At 37.5% G+C, this 11,069-nt stretch overlaps 1 pseudogene; it reads left to right on the forward strand.

The window, feature by feature from the left end:
- Window positions 1-10,071: 10,071 nt before the first annotated feature.
- On the forward strand, window positions 10,072-10,600 carry LOC143631233 (auxin-responsive protein SAUR50 pseudogene; annotated as a pseudogene).
- Window positions 10,601-11,069: the final 469 nt, after the last annotated feature.

Raw genomic sequence — 11,069 nt, forward strand, 5'->3', positions numbered from 1 at the left:
AGACATCTTTGGCGGGGACTGAAGGATTGTTGAGGACTTCAACGCGGATGTCTTTCTCCAAGTGTTCAAAGCTTACTGATGCCAACTTGCTAAACACATATGCCTGTTTGTTTTCACTTCGCTTTATATGTTTTAATTTGCATGTTGTGAAGTTCAGCATGAGCGCTTTAGCTTGCGTGAGGTATGAAGCCATTTTGTCGTCTTTGGCTTCATATGTACCCTCAATTTGGTTCACCACCAACGTTAAGTCCACATGGGCTTCCAGGTGTCTAGTCCCTAACTTTTTTACTATTCTGAGACCCTCTAGAAATTCTTCACGTTATACCTGTTTATTCATACTTTTGAAGTCGAGACGGACGGCGTACTTAAAGTTGTGGCCTTCTGGGTCTACCAGCTTCAGCCCTGTGCCTAATCCTTCATCGTTTGATCCGCCGTCAGTGTACAGCTGCTAAACGTGCTCTTTCTATTGCTCTACGGGAGGTTCCGCTTTCCTTTGGCATTCTTTTTCCTGTGCCGCTGTTACCTCGGCGATGAAGTCTGCCCGGACCTACCCTTTGATAGCGGGTCTTGGCTTGTATTCTATCGCATGCTCTACCAATTCGATAGCCCATTTGTCTAGTCTGCCAGAGAATTCTGGCTTACAAAGCACATTTTGTAACCGGTAATTGGTGAGAACATTGATCGGGTGGCCTTGGAAGTATCTCCACGAGCGACGCGCTGCTTGAACCAATGCGAAGACCAATTTTTCTAAGGAAGAATATCTTGTCTCCGCGTCTGTGAGTGTGCGGCTAACGTGGTAGATTGGCTTTTGGACTTTGTCCCTATCTACAAGTATTAATACACCAACTGCTCTATCTGATGGGGCTAGATACATTGTTATCGGATCCTATGGTGTAGGCGTTGTTAGCGTTGGGAGTTCTGCACGACGCAATTTGATTTCTTGGAACGCGTCTTCTGCCTCCGCCGTCCATAGGAACTGCGTTTTCTTGAGACAGTTCCTTAACGTTGATACGAATGGGAAAGACCTATCCGCATGATTTGACAGAAATCTATTCAGAGCTACAATCGTCCGTTTAGCGTATGGACTTGTTTGATCGTGGCAGGGGAAGACATTTTAACAATGGCTCCCACGTTTTCCGGATTGGCCCCGAATCCATTTCTAGTAACTATTACACCAGGATATTTTCTTTCCTCCATTCCAAAGGAGCATTTACCTGGGTTGATTTTCATGCTAATCCTTCGAAGCACCTTGAAAGTTTCCTCAATGTCTTTCAGTAGCGCTGATTCATTGCTACTTTTGATAACACGATCATCCATGTAGACTTCCAAGTTGCTCCTACTGTTCTTTGAATTCTCGATCTATCAGGCGCTGGTAAGTGGCCCCTGCATTCTTTACCCGAACGACATCATTTTGTAACAGTATGTGCCATTATCTGTAAGGAATGCGGTTTTTTTTGGTCCACTTCCGCCATATGAATCTGGTGATATCCCTTGCATGCGTCCAGAAATCATTATAGTAGAAATGTACTAGTGCGTCTACCTTTAAGTCTATATCGGGTGAAGGATAACTATCCTTAGGGCAAGCTTTGTTCAGATCTTTGAAATCTATACACATCCGCCACTGTCCATTTGCTACGGGTACAATGACGGGATTGGTGGCCCATGTTTTGTAATGGATCATGAGAATTGATTCTTGCGTCTAGGAGTTGTTGCACTTGTTCGTTACAAGCTTTCGCCTGGTCTGGCCCCATTTTCCTTCTTTTTTGTACGACTGGCACAAATGATGGGTTAACTTACAACTAGTTTTCTGCTTTAGACCGTGTTACGCCAGTCATGTCGGTGGATGTACAAGTGAATACATCAATACAGCTGAAGAGAAGCCTTTTGAGTGTTAAGTGACTGGAATTAGAAAGTGTGGGTCCCATGGTGATGGTTTGTTCTGGGAATTTACCATTGACTACCCATTTTTCCGGTTCCACATGACCTGTCGCCTTCATTGTTTTTTCGGCGGGTCGTTTGTGTCTGCCACGTGGCACTCACGATTGGGGCAGATCATTTCCACCCATGTGGGAGTTGGTACTCCCAATATCCCGTGCGTCGTGGATGTGTTGGCATTAAAGTCTTCAATCGCTTCTCTTCCCAAAATGATATCATAATTTGGGATTAGTTTCCATGACGAGGAAATCTACGTCTTCCGTTCTTGAATGTTTTCCGTCGCTGAGCGTGACTGGGAACATCAACTGGCCCAATGGGTATTCAGTACTCTGGTTGAAACCTGTTATTGGTGCATTCACGGGAATGATGTGACGCTTGTCACTTTCTTCCAGCAAGTTTAAATACCGTCGGTACATTATATCGGGCGTCGCTCCCGCATCCACGAAAAAACGGGATGTTCTGCTGTGATCGAAAATGGAGGTGATCACCAGCGGTGCCTTATTGTTAGCGCCGCCTTTCAACATTGGGAATATGAATTACTCTTCTTTCCACGTGGCCTGCTCTGTCTGTTAGCGCTTTTTGTTTTCGGCGCCACCCAGAATCATTTTGGCGTGGAGATCCTTAATTTTCTTTCCCGGTCTCCCGCTGTCATGGCCTGCGTTCAGTTTTCCGCCTCCCCGAATGTTTTTCACCAGGTGCTCTATATTTCCACTCCACACGTACTCTTCAATAGCATCTTTAAGGTTGGAGCACTGATTTGTTGTGTGGCAGTGCTACTCGTGATAGTCACGGTATCTTGTTGTATCAGTATTTGGCCCTGGTTTGTACGACGGAGGCTTTTTGAACTCAATGCCCTCTAAATACATGATCTGTGAAGGGCTTTTGGTCAGAGGCGTCCATCTATTGTAAAGATGCGGATGCGCCTTTTGTTTATTTTTATGTGCCTCATTCGAAGTGGTTTTCTTTGTTTGAGGCTCTTGGTTTATTCGTGACCACACAAAGCCGATTTTCTTGCCTTGGCGAGCTCGATTAATATCATTTCGTGTGTCAGTACGCGATAGTTATTTCCTCAAGCTTTTTTCTTTATGTGCGTATCATTTAGTCGTTTTCATGATAGCATCCCAGCTTTGAGGCATGCCATCTCGCCCTGTGAGGGTGCGAATAAGGTCATCACATTACAAATTTGGGCGGAAAGCTGCCCGCATGAACTCTTCGCCCACTTCGCTGATATTGAGCCATTTTTTTGTTAAACCCTTGTAATGAAATATTCTATTGTTTCTTTTGGGTGACGTTGAGAATATCTGCTCGGTCACTGATGTGGCGCCGTTGTTGGCTAAAATGTTGGGTGAACTTGTTGGCCAAGTCATCCCAGTTGATGATTTGCTCCTCTGGTAGGCGTTCAAACCATGCTCTCGCTGCTCCTACGAGTGTTAAGGTGAATATGTGACACCAGAGTGGTGTTGTCCACCCTGAGACTAGACTCGCGACAATACAGCTCTATAGATCATCATATGGATCAGATAGACCATCGTACTAGCCTACTGTCGGCGGTATCTTTGGGTTTTCTGGTAATTCTGCCCGCGATCCTTCTGATGAATTTCAACTTTCTCAACGAGGCTATTGGACTATATGGCTTTGAAAAGTCCTCGTTCGCTTCGGGGTGGTATTTAATGAGTTTTTTGATGGACGCATCATGATGATCAGGATCTTTCCAGCGTTATTCATAATTTGAATTGTCCAGAGACGAACAAGCCTATGGCGTGAGCGTTGGGCTTTATTGCGCTCCTCGACTTGGCTATTTGTTTGGCCACCTCGTTGTTGTGTTTTCTCAAATGGTAATTCTCCTGTTTTGCGCACACCAGGAGTTGGTTCATATTCGTCATCATCTTTGTCTTCTTCGTCCTGCCTATTACTGCTCACAGCTCCGCCGAACAAGTTTCTAGGTTGGACGATAGTTGACAAATTTTCTTGCATTCTGGCCATGAGTTTTCTTGTTCCCCTTCCCACCAAGTCAAGACGCTCGGTGGCAGAGGCGTTTGTGATTGTGTTCGTGGTCGTAACCTGGTTGGAGTTGTTACTGTGAAGGGTAGCCAAAGGTTGGACGCGTTAGCGATGTCCTTAGCATTACGAATCACAAAGTCTGTATCCAGGTTTTCATCACGGTTGGTGTTTAAGCATGGGCCAACCTCCTTAGTGGGTATTTTTTCACTCATTTGAACCAAGAAATTGGGTCAGAAACATCAAATCCCCCTTCAGTCTAATTGCTTAGTCTAAGGGTGATGATTACGTATTCCCCACGGTGGGTTAAATATTCTTCGGTTCAAATGAGTAGTTCACCTACAAAACAAAACACCGTTTGATCGTTACGAGGAGATATCGGGGGATCCTCTCATAACCACCCTTAGGCGTGAGAATCAGTATCGATGTGTAAATACTTTTCTAAAGAGTAATAGTATGTAAAATTCTGGATCTTTTACCATTTGGAGGTAGCTTAATATTTATAGTTATTGGAGGGAAGAGAGAGGATATGACCACCTGCCCTGACAGGCAATCCACCAATCAAGTTCTATGGACGTGCATTAAGGATAGTTGGTGGACATCATTGTCATCTGATGTTGACATGTCGTACTACGTAGTACTATTGACTATGTGTTGTTCATTTCTCATTTGCTGGGCGTTCTTTACGTTGAATATACCTCCTTTTTGCTTAATGCTTATGGAGATTTTTGGCGCTCCCATTCCCGAGGTGTCAGGGAATGTTTGGCGCCTGGAGATATAATACCTAGCGCCATGACCTTTGCATGACGCATGAACCAATAGCCAGCGGAGGTACGTTATGTTTATGGGTAGGTTTAGTACCCTACATCTACAGACACGTTTAACAAAAGTTGTATGAAAAAGCTAATTATAAATTTGGATTTTAAAATTTACAAAATTATATATATATATATATATATATATATATATATATATATATATATATATATTAATTGTAATGGTCGGCAGTACTCACGGTTTGTTACTATACTACCTCGACAGATTTTAGTGTGTGGTACAAGCCCCTACCGCGTTAATGTTGGCAATCTCTCATTGTTTGTTTTGGACGGTCCTTCTGGAAACTACATGTTTCCACGAACTTTTCAATAACCTGGTTCTTCTCTTCACGTATTATCACCACACTCTTTGATTTCTTCCTTTCAGTTTTCCACCGATTGCTTCCATTATCGCGATTGTTATGTTACCGGGTTTGATTTACGAACCTAAGGCAACGATCGTGTGGTTGTTGACGTGCTCCAGTGTTGGGAAATAATGGCTGTTAAAGCTGAGGTTTATAATGCTGGTTGTCGCTACCGACTGTTGCCAGATTCGATCTACGAATCATAGGCGGTGGCAGTGCTCCAGTGTGGGCAATCCTTCGTTGTCGATTGGCTATTAATTGTCGTTTCCCTTCCGTTCCCAGTACATGTGTGGCGCATTCTGTTATGTATTTCTGACTTTGAACCTTTTGGCTTGATTTGATGATAAGAATGTGAGTAGTCGTAATGTGATGTAGGTTATGTTTATTGACATGTCACTTTTCCTCATCTGAGCCCATGACTCCCATCTCTTTATGTTGATGATGATGAGCCTCCTTTGCCATGGAAACTAAGTGGTGATGATTGAAGTCATAGCTGCATCTAAGAGCTGGTATATGCTTTAAACAAGTGAATACCATTGAGTAAGCTATGTTCATTGTAATACATGTTGAATGTGTTGACTTTTGGACACATAACCTTTATATTTCAATATTTTGAATTTCGGGTACTGTTGTGTACATAAGTTTTTGTATGATGTATCAACAAAATTAAACTTGTCTTTTGGCCTAACAAAATTTGGACTTCATGTTGGATTAAATCCCAGATTCGGTTTTGTGTTGGGTCGGGTTTGGTTATTTTGATTATTTTGGTTACGGGTCGGTTATTTTGTGACATTTCAACTTTTTGGTTCATGCACCCCCCTAGATAATTCATATATATTCTTCCATTCGAGAAAAGAACCAGAGAAGTAAATTTGCAATCTCTATTTAGGGGGCTCTTCATATTTAGGTAAGTCCACTAATGCAGAACCTGATCCATTGTTGTCATCACTTATTTTGTCAATTGGTAATGACTTGGAACAACATGGCTCACTGTTGCTTCATTACAACTGAGCTTTTCACAATCACTCAATCCAAACGATTCAAGTTTGTGCGCATCAATCAAATAATTAGGAATACATAAACCGATCGATATTCAAATATCTTTCATTACACAAGTTTCTGCTGATGAAATCTTAAAACAACTTCTTCTATCTCTCAACGCGGGCACAACAACGGATGCAAATTGAAATGTTAAAAAGGCAAAGTGGCATCAAACTTGATATGGAGTAGTTCTATGAAGTTATTCGATACATGAGAAATCATGGAAGCTGATTGCAAGTGATTTACAAGCTACATTGAGCTTCAGAAAAAGGCGAGCTATGGGATTTAGTGTTAGTTTTTTATTTTACCTTCTTGCTTGAACTTGTTGAAAAAATAAAACATGGCTTTAGTAATGGTTACAATTGCTATAATATTATATTACAAATTGTTGTTATTATTCAAGATATTGAGACAATCCCTTATAACATTTCAGATTTTGAGCTTATACAAGGATTTTAACATGAAAGGGTCTACTACTATATGCTGGAAATGATTAGAAATTTGATTGTCGCTGCACATTCTTCTGGCAACCAAATATTAAAATTGTAAGTGTGCATCTTTTAGTATTTCATACATTTTCTTTTTTCATCTTATTACAAGCCGGCTTTTTGGGTACTTGCTTTCACTAGACAACAACTGAATATTTGCCAACATTAAAGCTTCAGTCATAAATATCTAATATTTGAATTGGAATATCAACTGATATTATATTTGCAAAAAAGGAAATGCAATGGTTCGAAAAGTTAACATAGAGCACTTTCTCTTTTCTCATATATATATCATGAACTAACTAAAGAGCTACTAATTTGTGATTCGGGTTTTATCTTTCTTTTGCGACTCGGTGCGTAAAAAATTATGTAATTTTTTTACGTGTATGTAACTTACATATATTACACATGTGTAAAAAAATTCGAAAAAAAAAATCGTTACACTGAGTCCTTTCGAGTTCTTAAAACTCAAATTGGTTCTCAAAAGAAATCAATCCATATAATATATACACATATATATATATATATATGTATATATTATATGGATTGATTTCTTTTGAGAACCAATTTGAGTTTTAAGAACTCGAAAGGACTCAGTGTAACGATTTTTTTTTTCGAATTTTTTTACACATGTGTAATACGTAAGTGTAAGTGATGTACAAAAAATTACGGTATTTTTTTATACACCGAATCGACTTTTTACACATGTGTAACTAACGTTTAAACTTGTGTAATTATCAGAAATATTTATTCTCTCTCATGCTTCATTTTTTTAATACATTTAATCTCAGCTACATGTTTCATATCATTTAATTAAATGTGTGGTTCAAAATTGAGTTCTTAAAGTTCTTAAAACTCATCATGATTCTTAAAATAATCCTTCCCTGTATATATATATATATATATATATATATATATATATATATATATATATATATATAAACCAAGGTTCAAATTAAATAAAAATAATATCCTACAAATTAAATTCATTTTGGCGATATGTGAGAAGTCATTTGTGAGAAACTCAAAACTTTCTCAATTTGACGTTTTACTTATCGTGTCAATAATTGTTGTCATTCATCGTGAATTTTTTTTTCGCTTGTGATGATTTTTTAACTAGAGAAGTTATTAAAGTTTATTGTTCAAGCTTTGAAAGTGCATCTTCACCTGGGGATCCAAATGACCCATTGTGTATCTATCTAATACCAATTGGATGTATGTTTTATTATCTGTGGTGTCAAAAGGTTTATCAGCTGTTACTAGATTTCCTGCCTTGCATGAGTCTTAAAACACAAAGACTGCACAGATACTATTTTACATATTGTTTTTATATGAATAGGACAAAGATGCTAAAGTACAAGCTAGGAAAAAAGACAAACTTGGAAAATGACATAACAAGACCTAAAGTTGATTCAAGATTTAGTCGATCCAGTGACTCAACGCAATATACACAATAACATGTGCTTGTTTAGTGGAAGATTGTTGGGTTAGGATTTGGTGGAAGCCTTTCGGGCCGGGTTCACTGTGTTTGACATATAGGGGCCGGGCTGGCCTGTTTAAAATACTTAAAAGCTCAAGTTCTAAGTTCTAAACTCAACTTTCTTGCCAAATACATTTTTAACATAAAGACTTGCTTTTCTTCTTTGTTTTATGTATGAACAAAATTTTTTAGCCCGTATTATCCCTCAACTTTTCTTATAAATCTGTTGGTGATTTTATAATATATAAATCCATGCATATGCATTGTTGTTGCTGCTGCACACATACGTAGAAAATATATGCTGATATCATTGATGGTACACATGTGTAAGTAAAACTCAAGATAGTATAGTTATATATGTGTGCGTGAAAACTCAAATTACTATTCAATTGTATACATAGACATGTGCATGTAGCAAAAAGTAAATAAATAAATAAACAAACATGTGTATATCGTTGGAAAATGCACATGTACATGTTACGGGAAATTATTTTCTCAGAATCATATAAGACATGAAAGAACATTTTAACATATATATATATATATATATATATATATATATATATATATATATATATATATATATATATATATATATATATATATACTCTTTTGCTTTTCATTTATAGCTTTTAATTAGTATGAAGTCATAGGTAGTGTGGATTAGATATTCAATTTGTAAGGGTGGGAACCGGGAAGTACATAACACAAAGAACCCAAAAACAATCAGTCACAATGTGCTACCCAAACCACTTGCACCGGTGTTCCAGTGATAAAACTCTAAGCCGGTTGTCCATATTTAATGCTTTTCATTCATCTTCTTCATCGGGTTAACGATCCCAAATGCTAACCTGATTGGCGAACTCAAACAGCTTGCTACGGTTTTCTTGAATGTACCCAGCAATACCCGAGAGTGCCCAATTTAAGTTCTCATTTTAGCCCTCTACTTTTATATATATATAACTTTGTAAATGTATGTAAATATTATAGTTATCAAAAGATATGAAGATGATTAACTATATAGCTATAGCGTATACACAAACTTTTATTGAGATAACGTTGTTACAAAAAATTAAGAGATAATAATGGTAGTACGTAATGAAATAACTAGCCAATAAAATTAAACAATTTTATTTTTCTGAAATAACTAGCCAATAAAAGAATTCGTTTGTTCTATTTTGTTAGTGGCTATCCAAATCCAATTACACAAAATTTTACAACCTTTTCTTCACAAAGTAGACCGAGACAAAGAGATCAACATGTCATCCTTAAGACGCACATACACTTATCCACAACCTTTAACTTCTTAAGATGAATCCCAAGATTTTTGTTTCGATAAAGATTATGTCTTCCCAGCACTATAAATTAGCTCAAAAGCATAAATCAGAAAACATAACTTACAAGGATAATCTATATATACGGATGATAGTGACAAGCATACAATATAATATGATTTTGTATTATAAACTTTTGAAAGTAACGTGTCCATTACAAGCTAGGATTTATCTGATTTCATTGGTTTGCACCTAGTTGTCTTTACATTTACACGGGTTTAGCACATAGAAAAATTAGGTTCATTTTCATTAAAAAAAATGTTTTCGATTCTATGATTCCCATTATAGACCACAAATACTATCGTTAAAGAATCTCAAAACTAAAAAATATCTTACATATTATTACTTTTTAAAATTTGAAATTCATAGAGAAATAGAGGCCTGAAACCCTTGCCTTAATTACTTCACTCCAGTAACCCATGGATTTACATGATAACAGCGTCTCGTAAGTTTTCGGATAACGATTATCGTAATTTCAGAAATTAATCCACAAGGTACTATGATAGTATAGTGACGAAAATTACAAAAGAAAATAAACCCTTTTAACATGTTCTAAATGCTTAATGCTCCCCACCCCACAAAAAAACAAAAGAACAAGCGGTTGCGCTCTTCTTTCTTTCACCAACATACCCACATGACCATATCTCTCTCTATCTCTCTCATATATCTATATCTATGTACGTATATGTGTCTGCTTGTGTGTATAAATAGACCCTAAAAGCACATAAAGCCTCAACAAAAACAAGTTGCACCAAGTGTGAGCTCTTAAAATGGCTTTTAAGAAGACCTCAACAAAACTCTCACAAACAACAGTTTTAAAGCACATAGTTAAGAGGTGTTCAAGCTTGGCTAGGAAGCAACACCAGCACTACGAAGACGTCCCGAAAGGCCACTTTGTTGTCTACGTTGGCATGAACCGCAGTCGATACATCGTCCCAATATCGTTCTTGTCACATCCTGAGTTCCAGATGCTCCTCCATCAAGCCGAGGAAGAGTTCGGGTTTGATCTTGACATGATTACCATTCCGTGTGAAGAAAAGGTGTTTTTGTCGCTTACTTCCATGCTTAGGTAGAAATACATCACATGAATGATGAATCTTACTCGTGGATATTGCGAAAACTAGTAGCTAGATCGAGGAATCAAGTGAAGACGATGTATAATCTAGAAAGATTGAATTGCACATAAATTAAAGGCTTCTTAGATAATTTAGAAGTTTTGAGTTTAAACTTTATATTGTTCAATATTGTGTTGATGGATGAGTTTATTGGCAAGTTTGTAAATCTAGTCAATTTATTTTGAAGAGTAGATGATTAATATATAGTAGATAAGTAAAATAAAGATATACTAGGCAGATATTGTTTTGTCATAATATTTTGAATAAAAAATATATTTGTTGTTTCAGAAAGAAGTAATATTACATTTGAATATTTATAACCATTTTCTTTTGAAAGAGTATTATATTGAGGTTGAAGCACTGGTGCTATATATATTATCCCATAAAAAGAAAATACTGATTTGTTATATTTATATATGTGAGAGTATATGTGACAGTTGGCCATATAATTCCAGATGATGACATAGTAAGAGTGCCTCTTAAGTCTTAACTCTCCTT

Source organism: Bidens hawaiensis, unplaced genomic scaffold, assembly GCF_021521415.1.
Source record: "Bidens hawaiensis isolate Kalapana, Puna unplaced genomic scaffold, B.hawaiensis_p1.1 tig00005976_1, whole genome shotgun sequence".
NCBI lineage: Eukaryota > Viridiplantae > Streptophyta > Magnoliopsida > Asterales > Asteraceae > Bidens > Bidens hawaiensis.